General features: G+C 38.0%; 1 protein-coding gene and 1 non-coding gene across 26 annotated transcripts in view; both read left to right on the forward strand.

Annotated features, from left to right (window-relative positions):
* DTNA (dystrobrevin alpha) overlaps positions 1-16,377 on the forward strand; it is a 188,657-nt gene that overhangs the window by 74,542 nt on the left and 97,738 nt on the right. The window lies entirely within an intron of this gene.
* Positions 11,649-11,755, forward strand: LOC113413860 (U6 spliceosomal RNA). The gene has a single exon (XR_003371105.2). It is a non-coding gene; the product is annotated as a U6 spliceosomal RNA (small nuclear RNA).

The raw sequence follows: 16,377 nt of genomic DNA on the forward strand, positions 1-16,377 counted from the left end.
TTACTACAACTTTAAAAGCACAACTATAATGATGTGGGAAAATACCCGAACAAAGCTGAATACCACATATACATATACATATACATATACATATACATATATATATATACATACATACATACATACATACATACATACATATATATATATATACATACATATATATACATATATATACATGTATGGTGTTCGTTGTTCCAACCAAATATATATATGTATATATATTTGAAAACAAATATATATACATATATATACATATATATATACATATATATATACATATATATATATATATATATATATATATGTGGATGGTGTGGGTGGTGGGTAACATCTGTTTGCTAAATGTTAACTTTGATTAAAGGAATCTCTCTGGCAATTATATCTGATGTGTTTTCATTAATATATGTAAACTAGAAACACTTGAATTTCACAGGTGTATTTTAAAACAGTACAATGCATATTTTAAGGCAGAGCATTGGGTACTGGACGTCTATTTTGCATCAGATATGCTGCATATCATTAAAAAAGCACCTTGTCTCTTAACTAGGTAAGAGGAGAAGGAAAACAAGTTTTTGTTAGTTTTTTTGTATTGCAGAAGCTGGCTCTACTGTTACTATAGCAACATACCACATGATAAGGTATATTAGGTTGCTCTGCATGAGCACAAGTGGAGAATGAATAGCAAAAAGTTAAATATTACTTTGGAGTTTCTTGTACATATATGTTTATGGTCAGTGGTCTAGGAAAATTAGTGCTGTGGTGCTGTTTTAAACAGCAGATTCAGGTAAGTTAAAACGTTTTAATTTTTTAATTTTGCCCTTTATTCCTCAAAGTTGAAAACTAGATCTTTTATATTTTCTTGCTTTTCTTTTTACATCTATTGATCTTATCAACATTGTAATCCTCACAAAATAAAATATTAACACTCCAGTTTTGCTAGGGTCTTCGAATCACAACATGACATAGTCTATTGTAATGTTTTCTGTTTTCCAAATCAAGGACCAAACAAGGGTCCTCATTTAATGCCCTTAATTGGGACTAGCAACCTGGTCACTTTCAAAGCAGTTGCTAAGATCACTGTGCTTGTGATTTTATTTCAGCTTTCCTTTGTTTTACAGATCTGTGAAGATCATATAAGAGGATTCATTGAAAAGTTACTTTTATATATATATAAATTTTATTAAATGGATTATTTAAAAACATTGAACATGGTGGACTTCTTTGACACAATTTTTTGTCCTTACATCTTATAATGTATGTTCTATATCTTATATATGTTTACACACATTTATACACATTTATACACATTAGGTCTTTATACATTTTAATTTCTTTCAGTTGCATTTCAGTTAAGTCTCTCATATCCCTCCTACAGATCCTTTATTCCATTTTCATTTTGCGAACTCCCTTTCAATTCTATTTCAATAATAGAATTTATTCCATATTATATAATATTCTGACTCATCCTTATCTTTCAGTTCCAAAGTTAGCCTATCCATTTCAGTGCATGTCAAGATCTTACCTTCTTATCTATCACCTTGTCTTCACTAGGGATTTCTCGAGCCTTCCATTTCTGGGCAAACACCATTCTTGCCACTGTAATGACATAGATTATTAAATAGGTGTCATCTTTACTGTACTTTTCTGACATAATTCCCAATAAGAAAGTCTCTGGTTTATAATTTATTTTTAGGCCAGTCATTTTCTCTAACCACATCCAAATCTTATACCAAAACTCTTGAGTTTTTTTACAGGACCACCAGAAAAGTTAATTTTTTTTTTCACCACTGAAATTTCAATTTTTTGCTAAAAGAGGCAGTCATTAAATGAGGACTACTTGCAGTTAATGTGATTTGATGATCCATAGCTTGTTACACATGGTGAAGAACGTCTGTGGAGATTCTCAATCATCCAGGTCATGGTTGTCCCAAAGATGCTCTTTCAAAAGGCAATTAGCCGTCAGTCAGAACTGAAGAAGCTTCTTGCTTGAGAAGCAAAATATTTTCAAGAAAAAAAAGTCCACTTGCCTTTTGAAAAAAAACCTTTTGGACATGATCAAGAAGTATTCCATTGCCATATTTGTGGCCCAAATGCATCCTTCACTGAAAAGATTCTTTAGAATTTATAATGTAAACAATTGTTCTTAGGTTTCCAAAGAAATGTTTCAAAAAAATAAGAGGAAAAAGGAAAAATAGTCCTGGTTTTCTACTACATAGTCATTGCTACCAACCTCCAGTACAAATTTATCAGCAGTGTTTTTGATGTACAACTAAAATTGCTGTCCCAATTATCATTTAACAAAGTTCCAAAATAAGATGGCATCCTTCAGGAATCTAGACAAGTAGCTGATTCCCAATTCTAAACCTTTTGTATCAGTATAATTAGATCCATTATCATCACTAGTGCTTGAATATTTCTGTATGTTCAAGAACAGTGACAAAATTCTCAAATTATACATTATGGATTTGGCTTTAGTGACCAAATACACCAGAACACCAGAGAGGTACTTGAACATGAAGTAAAAACAAAATAAAACTGGCAGGCTTCCAGCTCAGATACAACTAGCCTTTTAATTAGCCTTTCTAATTACCAGCCTTCCATATGACAAAATTGGTTGCATTTTGCTTTTATAGATTTTTGTGTGTTGGTTTTTAATATTAGTGGTTGCAAAATACCCTTGAGGAGAGAAAATACTATCAAAATTAAGTTATGTGCTAAAGTTAAATTATACCCCTTGACAAAAACCAAGAGCTAATAGCTTATTTCATTTCATTTCTTTTCTTATTCTTACCTTTTAATTAAAAATATATGCTTCTTAGAATTAAGAATTAGTTTCCTATCCACAGCAAACAATAGGAAATCATCTACCCTATGCTGATAACAGTCCTTTTGCAAATTGGGCTTCATTGATTGTTATAGTCATTACAGCTTGATTTGTAAGTGGAATTCACTATTCATGAATAATCTACAGATAATATTTTCTATTAAAATTATCAATTCATAAATGATCAGATGTCTCATCTTTCACTCATAAAATCAAAAATGTAAGAAGCATCACTATATGTTGTAGGGAAACACTTTCTGCTCTGCATTTTAAACATATTTAATTAAAATTGTACTTGCATATTTTTGTTTCAATATTTGGAAGATTTTTAATTGTAAGTCATGATCTAATTCACAATATTTTGTAATTCATTCTTAGGTTTACTAGGTCCATGCCTGCACTAGTACTGTTAGTGTTCGCTGCTTATAAAATTACAGCTACTGTTATTTTGTTATATCAGGAAAAGCCAAAAATATATTTCCAGGGCAAATAATTATTTTAGGTATTTTGTGCAATGCAAGTACAAACATACAGACTGATAGTTCAGTTTTATAATTCCCAATATTATTATTTTTTCAATTCCACAGTAGCCTTATTAACATTTGAACTAAAAAGAAAAAGAATTGCTTTTAAAAAAAGTGGGTGTGAAAGAGAAATTCCAAGATTTCCCTTTAACATGCCTGCCAAGTCTAAGCAATATTATGGTTTAGTGTTTTTGCTCTGATACCAGTAATTAACATCATGCAATGCATTTAATTTGTACTCTTTTATCTATTCATCTAAGAGGAAGTTATGAATGTACTTTTGAACAGGTTATATACTGCATTATTACTATGCTTTCTTTGGTAATAATTTTATTAAAGCTTACAAATACAAAGATAAAAGACTAATGCAAACCAAGAAAAATATAAAAAAGGGAAAAAAAACAAGTAAAAAAGAGAAAAAGGGGAGGGGAAGAATAAGAAAAAAGATAAAGAAATGACTCCCCCCCTCCCTCCCGACAAGTAAAGTGCAGTAACATAACACCTTTTCTAGTATTTCAGTAAAAAGAATATCTTCTTCCCATACCCCTTCATTTATCAATAAACAAATTGTAAAAACTCATCTTTTGTATTCTAGCGTATCACTTTCTCTAAAAAATAAAAAAGTGTTTCACAAATTGATTTCTATTCATTTTCTTTGTCTCCTCTCAAGAACAGTTTCAGGAGCTTAACATGTCCCTTTTGTAAATCCAAGATAAGGCTTTCCAAGGCAACCTAGGGGCAGAAAGTCTTGAAAGTAATTTCTGACTACATTTTTCCCAAATACCCTTAATTTCTTTTATAGCTATTTATACACTAAATTCTATAATCAAATAATATTGCTACGTGGTAAAAATGGTCACTTTTCCTTTAATTACATTCCTTTTGTGATTGTAAGTCTCCCAAAATTATCTTAAGATGGGTAGACAATTAGTTTTATAAACAAACAAATACTTATCCCTAGTTCTTTCTAATCAACCTTCAAATCCTCTCTTCCAACTCCGTTATTCTTATTCTAGAAGAAGGAGCTTCCGTCCATTTCTTCTTGCCCTGTACTCAGGTGCTTTGGATAATAAATTGACCCCGTTTTCTTTGTGACAGCCCTTCAAGTATTGGAAGACAGCTATCATGTCATCTGTTTATTTTTCAATCAGTAAAACTTTCCCACAGGAGGATTTCTTGCCGTTAATTTTAAAATCTTCATATAAACGTTTATAAAATTTTAAACAACCCACAAGAAATATTATTTCAAGTCCATCTGGGCCCTTAACTTTTAAAAATCAAAATTCTAATCACCCCTTTAATTGTTTTTCCAAATACTTTCCAATATTTTTTTTAAAATCCTTAAACTTACCATAAAGCCTTCTTTCATCCAGGTTAGCAGGAAACTCTCACAGTATGATGAAATTTGCCCTTCAGAAGGCATCCAAAAAATATTGATAACAAGCAATTTCCTCAACTGGTTAAGAAAGGAAGTGGGTGAACTCAGTGCCCAAATGAAGGAGTGGATGGGTTTTTTTTTCCTGGTTTCCCAAGCTCTCAAGTAAGCCAGAGACCACTATTTCATCATCTCTTTACAAAGAGTCTCTGCATGGAGCAAATCTGTGAGTCATCCTAGTCCTCTCCTTGATCCAGAGAGGCATTCTAAGGACCAGTTTAATTTATTGCCTCTTCTTTCTATCAGCTTTGCTTTTTTTCTTCTATCCACCATTGCTTTCCCAGAAGTCCATTATTACTCCACTAACATGTGTTTACTCAGGAGTAAGTCCACAGCATTTATTGAGACTTAATATCAGGAAGATGAAACTGAGAAGAAATTCACCCCAAAGCTTCTTAGATTTAATTTAATGTCATAGTCAATTCTCAAAAGAAGAGGCAAGATGAATGTAAAATTTGTATTTATACTTCTGGAACAGCTGAATATCTGCTATATTATATTTTACATTGCTGTTTTAGTGCAAATTTCTTGGAAACATTTTTATTAAGAGAAGAATGATACTTTTTGTCTGTTTTGAAGTATGGAATATTTATTCCTTAATAGTAATGGTTGCCCTATAATTAATTGCCTTTTTGTCTAGGTTCTGTTTACATTGCATTGAAAATGTATTGAGATTAATGTGCTTAATCTTGTCTGAATAATCCTTAGATTTGTAATATTAATTATAGGTTGTATTCTTCAGAAGTGGCTGTTGCTGTTTCTGATCTTATTAGTCAGTAGTTAAATAAACAATGCTATCTAATCTCACAGTAGTTTTGAGATAGAATTTTATAAAGCAATGTGTAATATATTTCAGTGTGAAAAAAGATATATACTGATAAAAATCCACCTCAAGCCAAGCAAATGTAGAATTTAATAAGATATATTCTTGAGAAATACTTCACAGTTGAACTGTCCACCAACAGACTTTGCAAAGTTATTTTGCAAAGACATTAGGTTTAAGACATTAGGTTTAAATGAACAATCATTAGGAAGACTTTAAATTAAAGAGTTTGCAGGGTGAAAAGAAACTCCCCAAAGTAAAGATTTGTGTAGTATACAAAATGGGCATGTTGCTGAAATGAGTCATCTCAATACACTCAATGAAAAATCAGAAAACTGCCTCATAAAATTCATGGCCTTCATGGGATATATATTTAACATATGGGAAATAAACAAGATGGTCTTGGTGAAAAAGAGCAAATATGATTTAATAAACATAACTGATACTTGGTAAGAATGTCTCCCATGATTGGAATATAAACAATTGAAAGCTAGAATTGGTTCAAAAGGAATACAAGAAAGAAAAAGGGAGGGGGGTTGCATTGTATCTTAAAATATTAATTCCTTCTGGAAAATCCAAGTTGGAAATGTTATAAAGAACATTTGGCTTAAAATAAGTGAAGAAACAAATCAAACAAACCTGTCTTTGGCTTACTGTTTTTCAACATCTTCTTCATAAATGACCTAGATGGGGGGGATTGAAGGTGAGATCATCCAATGTGCAGATAACACATTCTTAGGCAGGAATTGCTAACATTTTGGAAGATAGACTCAAGATTCAGAAGAATCTTGACAGACTTGAGCATTGGGCTCTATCCAATAATATGCAGTTCAGCTGTGAGAAAAATAAAGTCCTGCACTTAGGCAGGAAGAACCAAATCCACAGGTACAGAATAAACAATAACTGGCTCAGGGATCTAGGTGTCCTAGTAGGCCACTGCTTAAATATGAACCAGCAGTGGGCTGCAGTTGCCAAAACATTCAATTCAGCTAGGCTGCATCAGCAGAGGGATCACAATCACAAGCAGTGATAGACCACTCTATACTGCTCTAGTAAGACCACAGTTGGAATATTGCATCCAGTTCTGATCACCAAAATACAGAAAAAAAAATTTAGGCCTTTGAAAGAGTGCAGAGAAGATCAACAAAGATGATAAGGAGTCTGGAGGCTAAACTATGCAATTAATGGCTAAGGGAATTGAGTATGTTTAGCCTAACAGAGAAAAGGCACAGGGATGACATGATAGCTGTCTTCCAATACTTAAAGCAGAGGTGGTATTCAGCAGGTTCTGACCAGTTCTGGAGAACCGGTAGTGGAAATTTTGAGTAGTTCAGAGAACTGGTAAATACCACCTCTGGCTGGAGATTTTACAGTATCCTTCCCCTGCCACGCCCACCAAGCCATGCCCACAGAACCGGTAGTAAAAAAAAAAATTTTGAATCCCACCACTGACTTGAAGGGCTGTCACAAGGAAGAAGGAGTCAATTTATTTTCCAAAGCACCTGAGTACAGGACAAGAAGAAATGGATGGAAGCTCCTTCTTTTAGAATAAGAATAACAGAGCTGGAAGGGCTGAACCGGTAGTAAAAAAAAGCCAACGATCAGCTCAGAGGAGGAAAAAAAATCCTTCAGGAAAAAGAAGAAAAGCGCAGGGGTGGGTGGGTGGGGCTGATCCTGTGCACAGGATTGCCCCCCACCCACCCTGCGCTTTTCTGCTCTTTATCCTCTCAGCTGATTGGCGCTGCTGTCTCAGCTGGTGTGGGGAAAGCTGCATGCTGGCATTAGGCAAAGCACGCCCACCAAGCCACGCCCACCAGACCATGCCCACCGAACCGTTGGTAAAACAATTTGAATCCCACCACTGCTTGGAGGTCTTCTAGTCCACCCCCTTTCTTAGGCAGGAAAGCCTACACCACTTCAGACAAATAGTTATCCAATCTCTTCTTAAAAACTTCCAGTTTTGGAGCATTCACAACCTCTGGAGGCAAGTTGTTCCACTGATTATTTGTTCTAGCTGTCAGGAAATTTCTCCTTAGTTCTAAGTTGCTTCTCTCCTTGATTGCTACTTGTCCTACCCTCAGGTGATTTGGAGAATAGTTTGACTTCCTCTTCTTTGTGGCAGTTATTGGAACACTGCTATCATGTCAGCTCATCAGAAAAAGATCCAACCTGGAACTAAGAAGACATTTCCTAATAGAGCAGTTAGTCAGTGGGACAGCTTGCCTTCAGAGATTGTAGTTGCTCCATCTCTGAATGTTTTCAAGAAAAGATTGGACAACTATTTGTCCAGAATGAAATAACAACGCCCCTGGGCAGGAAGTTGGAGTAGAAGACCTTCAAGGTTCCGTCCAGCCATATGACTCTATGATTGTATTCTATGGTTCATTCCATGTGTGGTTTGTATGTGGAAGGAAAATTAAGTTTCAGGGTTTAAGATGTACTTCTCATGACTTGAGATAATAGTTTGGAAGCCTAATTTGGTCTACCAGCTAAAAGAACTTATTCAATGCAATAATCTTTTTAGACTCTATGAATGTGAAAAGTGTAAATATAATGAAAATGATAAATTACACTTTTATCATATATGACAACTTTATTAATCACATATGCAATCAGTTGGTTGCATATATTATTTCATATTTTAAGGTGGTTTGTAAGATACAACTGCAAATATGGGACAATAAAATGCCTTTCATAGTGAAGCATAATATTAATTGATATGATGAAAATATTTGCCAGTAATATTTTGGTATTAATGTATATATGACAGTTGAGAATAAGTATGTTGCCTTGCTTGACATTCTGCATGTAGATTGAATGAACTCTTTTTTTTCTAATTAAATAGTATTTATTAGATTTTAATATGGGAAATAGTGATATTAGAAGAAATACTGTAATTTGCTCTTTCTGCTGTAAAATACCATAAATGAAGTTTCATTTCAGTGGACATAAATAATTAAATTCAACAGCTTCTCAGTTTTATGCTTTTGAAAAAAGATTCTAAGCAGGTATCCAGATCTCGGGACATAAAACTGCTTACAGGGCCCTTTCTTTTCCTTCTCATTTCTACTTTGTACAAACCATTGTTTGCTATGGGGTGTGACCCATATCAGAGCTAATCAGGATTATCTCTAGTTTAGGACTTCAAAAGCAGTTCCTGAATATGTTTCAGAGATGTTTAGGAAAGGGCTTGTCTTTTGCCATAATTATAATTTGCCTGATTCTAATACTGAGAAGATAATTATTCTCCAGATGAGCTGTTCAGAGCATCCATTGTTTGGGATGATGCTTCTGTCGCTCGTTTGATAAGCTGGGCTTTAATTGAGAGGATGCTCCTCCTCCTCCATGGGACTCCTCCCTAGCGTCCCCAGTTTTTGCTCAGCCTTCGTGGATATAGGCAGCTTAATTTCCTCTCCCTTAGCCGGAATAGCAAAGGCTTCAACTCCTTTAAGGCTTTTAGTTTCAATGAGCAGCTCCATATGTATATAACTCGAGCCAAGGGAGCTCACCGTAGCTTCAGATAATGATCTCTCGCTCCCAGGACAATCGGAGGTGATAACGCCTCAGCCGCATGGCTAACAACTCACATTACGATCTTTTCAAGCCAAGCCGCTACGATCGCCGCTGCCCATGCCCGACGGGAGAGGCTCCATTTTAAAAGGGTCCGAGGCTTTTTTCTCTCCCTTGGGAACACCGTCTGGGGTGGGGGCATCAGTGCCCATCTGCCCCACCGTGCCTTTTTATTCAAGGGGAAACTCTGCAGTATCAACTCCCCACAAGGCGTGGAAGTGCTGCTGAGCCGATTTAACTCATTACGTACCTAAAGAGATAATGGCTGGCGCCATTGCAGACTCACTAACCATGCGGTAGTGATCTGCATTTTATTTCTGGAATTTTGAGAGGCTTTTCTTTCCCCAAGTAGGGGTCTCCTTCCTGGAACCCGAGGAATGTGTGTGTGTGTGTGTGTGTGTGTGTGTGTGTGTATGTATAGATAGATAGATAGATAGATAGATAGATAGATGATAGATGATATAGATATAGATATAGATTAGATATAGATATAGATATTCAGATATAATTATTCTATTTTGGACCCTTATTCATTAAGAAGGAAACTGTTGGCTTATGCCCTCACAGAATTAAACAGCAGCACCACAGTGAGCACCAAGGCCCGTGTCCACCTGTGCAGGAAGCTGTCGCAGGCCTACATCTTATTTCAACAATTCCTCCTTTCTAGGCCTATGAGGTGTTCCAAATTTGGCTAATTTGGAAATAATAATATTAATAACAAAATAATAATAATAATAATAATAATAATAATAATAATAATAATAATAATAATAATAATAATAATAATAATAATAATAATAATAATAATAACAGGAACAAGAATAAGAATTCAATATTCTTACATAAGATTATACAAAACTGGGGAGCATTGTTTTAGGGTTCCCTGGCCATTGCTGGTTCAGGTCCCTGGGCGTGCCAACCGCCCAACATTTCAGCCTCATTAGCAGTAAAATTTAATAAGCGGTCACAATGGCAAGCGGCAGTAGCTCAAGAGCCATGTCAAATTCTCAAAACAAATTGAAGCATTCTAAGTGTACCTCCTAAGCAGCAGAAAATAAGGTACTAGAAAAACACATGAAGAATTTCATGTGGGAGGATGAAGAAAATTCTCAAACCTCATCTCCAGGCCTACGTTGGCTCCAATCCCCCTCTGCAACCACCCCTGGATCTGTCTGTGTAATCCAGACACAGCGCAGCTGCACAAGATCAGGTAGCCCATCTAGATCAGTACAAGTGACTCGAAGTGACTCTGTGGCCACATTGCTCCAACAGCAGCCAGATTCTGTCAAGATGATGAGTTACCGGAAAAGATCCCCACAAAGATGAGACTGTGAATGGTATTAGCAATACGCCAATGTATCTCTGCTGGGGTGCAGCATACTGCTCTGGTCAACAACAGAGTGCTCATTCTGATTGGAATTCCCTATAACTCCGGTCACTAAGCAGGATAGAGCATCCTTACCCTCAGGTATCTCTCCACAGGAGATTCTGTAGTTTCAGATATACTCCTGCAAGTTATATAGAAGAAGCAAGGGCTATTGATCAGGTGGAGCCAGAGGACTTAGAGTTCTGCTCAAATTCTCAAAGTCTAGTTAGATTCGCATCGGCTCACAATAAGAGGTGATGGTTGATGCTACATCTTGACAACTAAAACAACACCGGCATCATTTTGTTTATAAGAATTCCATGGCATTATCTGTTGAGAGGCCACTTCCCCTCACAAGGATCTCCCTGAGGGTCCAGGGGACATTTATGCCGATTACGGACCTCTTTCTGAGGTTGACTATTTGGCTTCCTTTTTAAGTTGGCAGCCCTCACAGAATCTAGCAGCACAGTACCAGCGAGTGCCAAGGCCTGTGTCCGCCTGGGCAGGAAACTGTTGAGGGCCGGTGACTACAGGATCACCCAACTGCAATACAGGTCCTGAAAGGTGTTCTCTATTTGGTTTCATAATTTGATTCCATATTCAGTCATCTAATTATGAGTTTGGTAACAGCACAACAATTTATGTTAGTAGCTGTGCACAGATATAATAAAAATATTATCAATAATAACATAATATTAATGATAACAATATTATTATGAATAATAACATAATAACAAATTGAATTTACCAAAAAAAGGGGGGAAGGGAGCAAATATCAAGAGGATTCCCTGCCTTTGTTTACATCAGTCCTCTGAACCAGTCAACAGTCCATTAATATCTCATACACATATAGATATATAGATATCTCACCTCGTGGGCTTTAGGTCAGAATCTTCAAGGGCAACCAAAAATACCCCCAGAGGACAATAAACTAACTCAAAGTAGGTCAAAACGTCCTAGAGAGACCTCTAAGGCAACAAAGGATGCCAAGAGACGCCAAAATGCGTTAGATGAGCATATCTTAAAAAACAAAAAAAATGCATAAGGGAGGTTGAACAGAAGTCTCAGTCCTCTTCCCCAGCCAGGCTGGTCCCAGTTCCAGAGTGCTCACTTCAGCAGCACATATACTAAAATTGGAATGATACAGAGAAGATTAGCATGGCCCCTGCGCAAGGATGACACGCAAATTTGTGAAGTGTTCCATATTTCACCTTGCCTCCATCCCTGGTTCTCTCAACGCCATCCAGGAGAGCCTCAGAGGGACCGGTTTAACCCAGGCCTTCAGCAGCGCTACTTGCCTGATAGACAGTTGTGGGATCACGCCAGAATTCCTCCTCCCAGAGGATATCCCTGACAAATTGAAGGCCTGGAGGGACATGGCAACTTGAAGAGGCATCACAGCTGGGGTACAGTAGAAGTTGATGGCTAGGCAGCCTCCACAATCTGACCTCGATTCTCACTCGATTTAGTTACTATGCAGAATGGACCTTCATTACCAGCAGGTACCTCCTTCAGGGGAGTATTATATAATCCAGTTACACATTCACATGATGCACAGGATGAGGGAGAACTAGAGACCAGATGGAACAGATTGAGGAAGGGTCTACTCATGACAGTGACCAAAATCTGTCAGAGGCGGATCCCCTAAAAGGGGGGGGGCATATCAGACATTGAAGGCATTAAGCCAGACCACTGACCTTCAGGTCTGTTTCATCCTCAGACTTTTTTCAAGTCTCTGTTGTTTCAAACAAAAAAACAAAAAATGAAAAAAAACCTACTGCCTGTCTTGATATTCCATTCCTCTCAGCCCAACAATCGTTACTGTAAGGGGGGTCAGACGATTTAATCTTCTCCCAACCAATAATGTAAGAGGAAGTCATAACTGTCCCACAGAGGTTCTTGGACCTCGTCCAGAAACAAGGGGTCTCTTCAGTAGCGTATACCCCTCTTACAGGATATGATAGAAATTTTTTAATTTGGTTTTCTGATTCTGCTAAATTTCTCATCACCACGATAGTAGATAAAACAATAATGGCAATTATCATCATCCTCTGCAATTCCAACGGAAGCAGAAGAGGCTCTCAAGTTAAAGGATATACAGGGTCGAGTTGTCTCCATGTAGGGCATGTCGATGTGATGTGGGGGCCATAAGAACGGAGTCGGCCACATCCCCTTTTTTTTACTAGATCGTCTCTCAGGTTGCTCCACCATCTGAGGGAGATTATCTCAAATTCCAATATCAGGGCACATTATCTTGAACTTTAAGGATAGATTACACACACGCACACACACACACACGAAATTGGGATTTTGTACCATTTTTTTTTACAATGAGCCAAAATGGGCCAATATAATTGGTAAGATTTAGAGGACCAAGAAAGTATATGAGTATACAGGATAGATCTCAACTGTACAGAATAACATAACCATGGGACATAAGCAGGGGTGGGATTCAACCGGTGTTATTACCGGTTCGGTACTTATGTTTGTGGCCTGCTGGAGGTCATTTTGCAGGGCTCTGGCAGTGCTCCTCCTGTCCCTCCTTGCACAAAGGCGGAGGTAGCGGTCCTGATGCCGGCTTGTTGCTCTCCTACGGCTTCCTCCGCGTCTCCTGATGTACTGGCCTGTCTCCTGGTAGCGCCTCCATGCTCTGGACACTATGCTGACAGACACAGCAAACCTTCTTGCCACAGCTCACATTGATGTGCCATCCTGGATGAGCTGCACTACCTGAGTCACTTGTGTGGGTTGTAGACTCCGTCTCATGCTACCACTAGAGTGAAAGCACTGCCAGCATTCAAAAGTGACCAAACCATCAGCCAGTAAGCATAGGAACTGAGAAGTGGTCTGTGGTCACCACCTGCAGAACCACTTCTTTATTGGGGATCTCTTGCTAACTGCCTATGCTTTCCACCTGTTGTCTATTCCATTTGCACAACAGCATGTGAAATTGATTGTCAATCAGTGTTGCTACCTAAGTGGACAGTTTGATTTCACAGAAGTATGATTGACTTGGAGTTACATTGTGTTGTTTAAGTGTTCCCTGTATTTATTTTTTAGCAGTGTATATATGGTATTCAGCTTTGTTCAGGTATTTACCCACGTCATTATAAAACTTAAGAAAACATACATACATACATACATACAAACACACGTACACATACAGGTCTTGGCGTGTTTGGGTCTTTTCCCGTGTAAGATTATCTTGGCAACGTTATCTTGGCAATGTTTTGACGAGGTCCCACTCACCATCTTCAGGCTGGTGCTTTCAGTTTTGTGCCTGTGTGAGCAAAGCGTGATCGGAGCTGCCATCTCCCTATATATACTGGTGGGGTGGTTGGCTGTGTTGTCATTTCTTGATTGGTTGATGGAGTTGATGTTTGCAGATTGGCTGGCTTTTTCTTAAGAACATGTGTGGCTGAGGTATTGGCTGTGTGTGTATCAGCCTCCTGTGTTGTAACGACCTGGGAAATGGGCTGTGTGATGACCTTCAGAGTTCTATTGTTTTGACATCCTGGGTCTTGTGCTGTAATCTCCTGGGTCGTTGGCTGTGTTGTAACATCCTGAGGTTTTGTGGTATAACCTCCTGAGTTCCGTGATGTGATATCCTGAGCAGGTGGCTGTGATGTGACGTTCCAGGTTTTGGTTTGGCTCCGAGTTTGAGGCCTGGCTATGTGTTCATGGTGTATGTCAGTTTGCTTGGTTTGGGGGTCGGAGTGTGTGGCAGCTGGTGATGCAGCCGTGGTCTGGTTTCTGGATGGTGGTTGCCTTTCATCTATGGGGTGGGTTTGGGATTGAGTCTGGTGAGGGAGATTGGTGGTGGTGTCATGTGTTGTTTTGGGTCCGGTGTTGGTTTTTGTGGCTGAGACTCGTTTGTTGATAAGGGCTAGTTTCCAAATGTCTGGTAGGCGGGAGGTATCATCCCGTTTATTCATGTTATGGGGGTGTTTCTCTATTTCGATGGCTTCCCTGATTATTCTCTTGTTGAAGTGTTCAGGGAAGCCATCGAAACAGAGAAACACCCCCATAACATGAATAAACTCTATCAACCAATCAAGAAATGACAACACAGCCAACCTCCCCACCAGTATATATAGGGAGACGGCAGCTCCGATCACGCTTTGCTCACACAAGCACGAAGCCAAAAGCACCAGCCTGAAGATGGCGAGTGGGACCTCGTCAAAAGATACTCTCAATCTTACACGGGAAAAGACCCAAACATGCCAAGACCTGCATACCTGTACCTGTGAAAATCTACAAACACACACACACACACACACACACACACACACACATGTATGTATGTATGTATGTATGTATGTATGTTTTCGTGGGTATTTATATGTATGCTATTCAGCTTTGTTCGGGTCTTTTCCCACGTCATTATAGTTGTGCTTTTAAAGTTGTGGCGATGTTTCGGCAGAATCTCATCTGCCATCATCAGACCCGTGTATTGGGTTCATCTTCGTCGTGTGTGTCAGGCACTGACGAAGACGAACCCAATTCATGGGCCTGATGATGGCAGATGAGATTCTGCCGAAACGTCGCTACAATATAATGACCTATACCAGCATGGATTTTTTAAAATGTATTTGCTTGTAATCATTCATCTTAACGTGAACATTGTTGTGTTTCTTAAGAACTACACTAAAACAGCACTTTCCATTTTAGAATGGAATATTGTGAAGTTATTATGAATAGCGCAAAGGATAAGCACCGAATAAACATTAAGATATAAAGTTTAGTAGAAACGGAATTGCTACATGGGGATAATTTATTTTTTTCAATTACACAATATTAATTTTTAATTGTGTTTATTTTAATTCAGGGCATCAAAGTGCTGTCTGTTTACAATTGAAAACAAATGTTTAGAGTTTTCAAGGGCATTTGCTGTTTTCTCCTGAAGGGGGAAATGGGGGATATATTTTCCGCATTGCAAAAGGCAAAAAGAGAAACAATACCTTGTGTATTGGTGGTTTTCTCCTTTGCATTTCCTTTGTGCCTGGCTTTTTGGATCTGTATGACATAATTAGATTTTCTACTCTAATGGTTAGGAATTGTCTTTTTATGACTATGCCCCAGCCATTCAAAAGGAAAGAACAAAGTACATCAGGCCAATATAAAGATGGGGAATGTATTTATTTTATTTATTTATTTGATTGGTCAATTGCTTACAAGATACAGGTATAAGAATAAACATAGTTTTGAATGTTTGTGTTAGAAGGAAAAATGGGAGAAGTTTGATAATAGGCTCAAAGGAGAAAGAGCAGAGATTGCTTTGCCACTGCTAAAGGATTGAACAGACTTCGCTGGCGAATGAAGACAAATATATGTGTCCTAGGATAATGATGCAAGATTGAATCAGGGTTGATCACCAGGACCAGAGCTTGTGCTGCCAAGCCCTTCGCTCCTAAATACTTGATAAGACTTCTCTGGCACTGCAGGCAAGGGAATGTAAGTGTCTGTCATTGGGGGAAAGTTGCATAGGTGTTCCATTTATATTTCTGCAAATGTAATGTTCTGGCTAGGGAGCACTCAAACAGCAAAGCACAGAACAAGAAGTCAGATCAACCAATCGGCATGCAGGACGCGCATCTCCTCACAATGTGCAGCTGAGATTTGGAAGGTATTTGTGTCAGCCCAGCTGCAGCCATGCGCAACCTATCCTTACCCATCAACCCCTTCTCAGCATAGGTATGCGCGATGGCTACAGGCAGTTGCCAGCAACTCTTAAGTCAGCCTTAAGTGCTTGGGACCAAAGGGTCTTTGGTTGCCGTTATTTAGCTTGAATAAATGTGACAGCACAGCTCTCAAATAATTCCTGAAGCCCTT

This window comes from Notechis scutatus, chromosome 3 (genome assembly GCF_049901735.1).
Source record: "Notechis scutatus isolate UNSWTSFEM ecotype Mainland chromosome 3, rNotScu1.2, whole genome shotgun sequence".
In the NCBI taxonomy this organism is placed as follows: Eukaryota; Metazoa; Chordata; class Lepidosauria; order Squamata; family Elapidae; genus Notechis; species Notechis scutatus.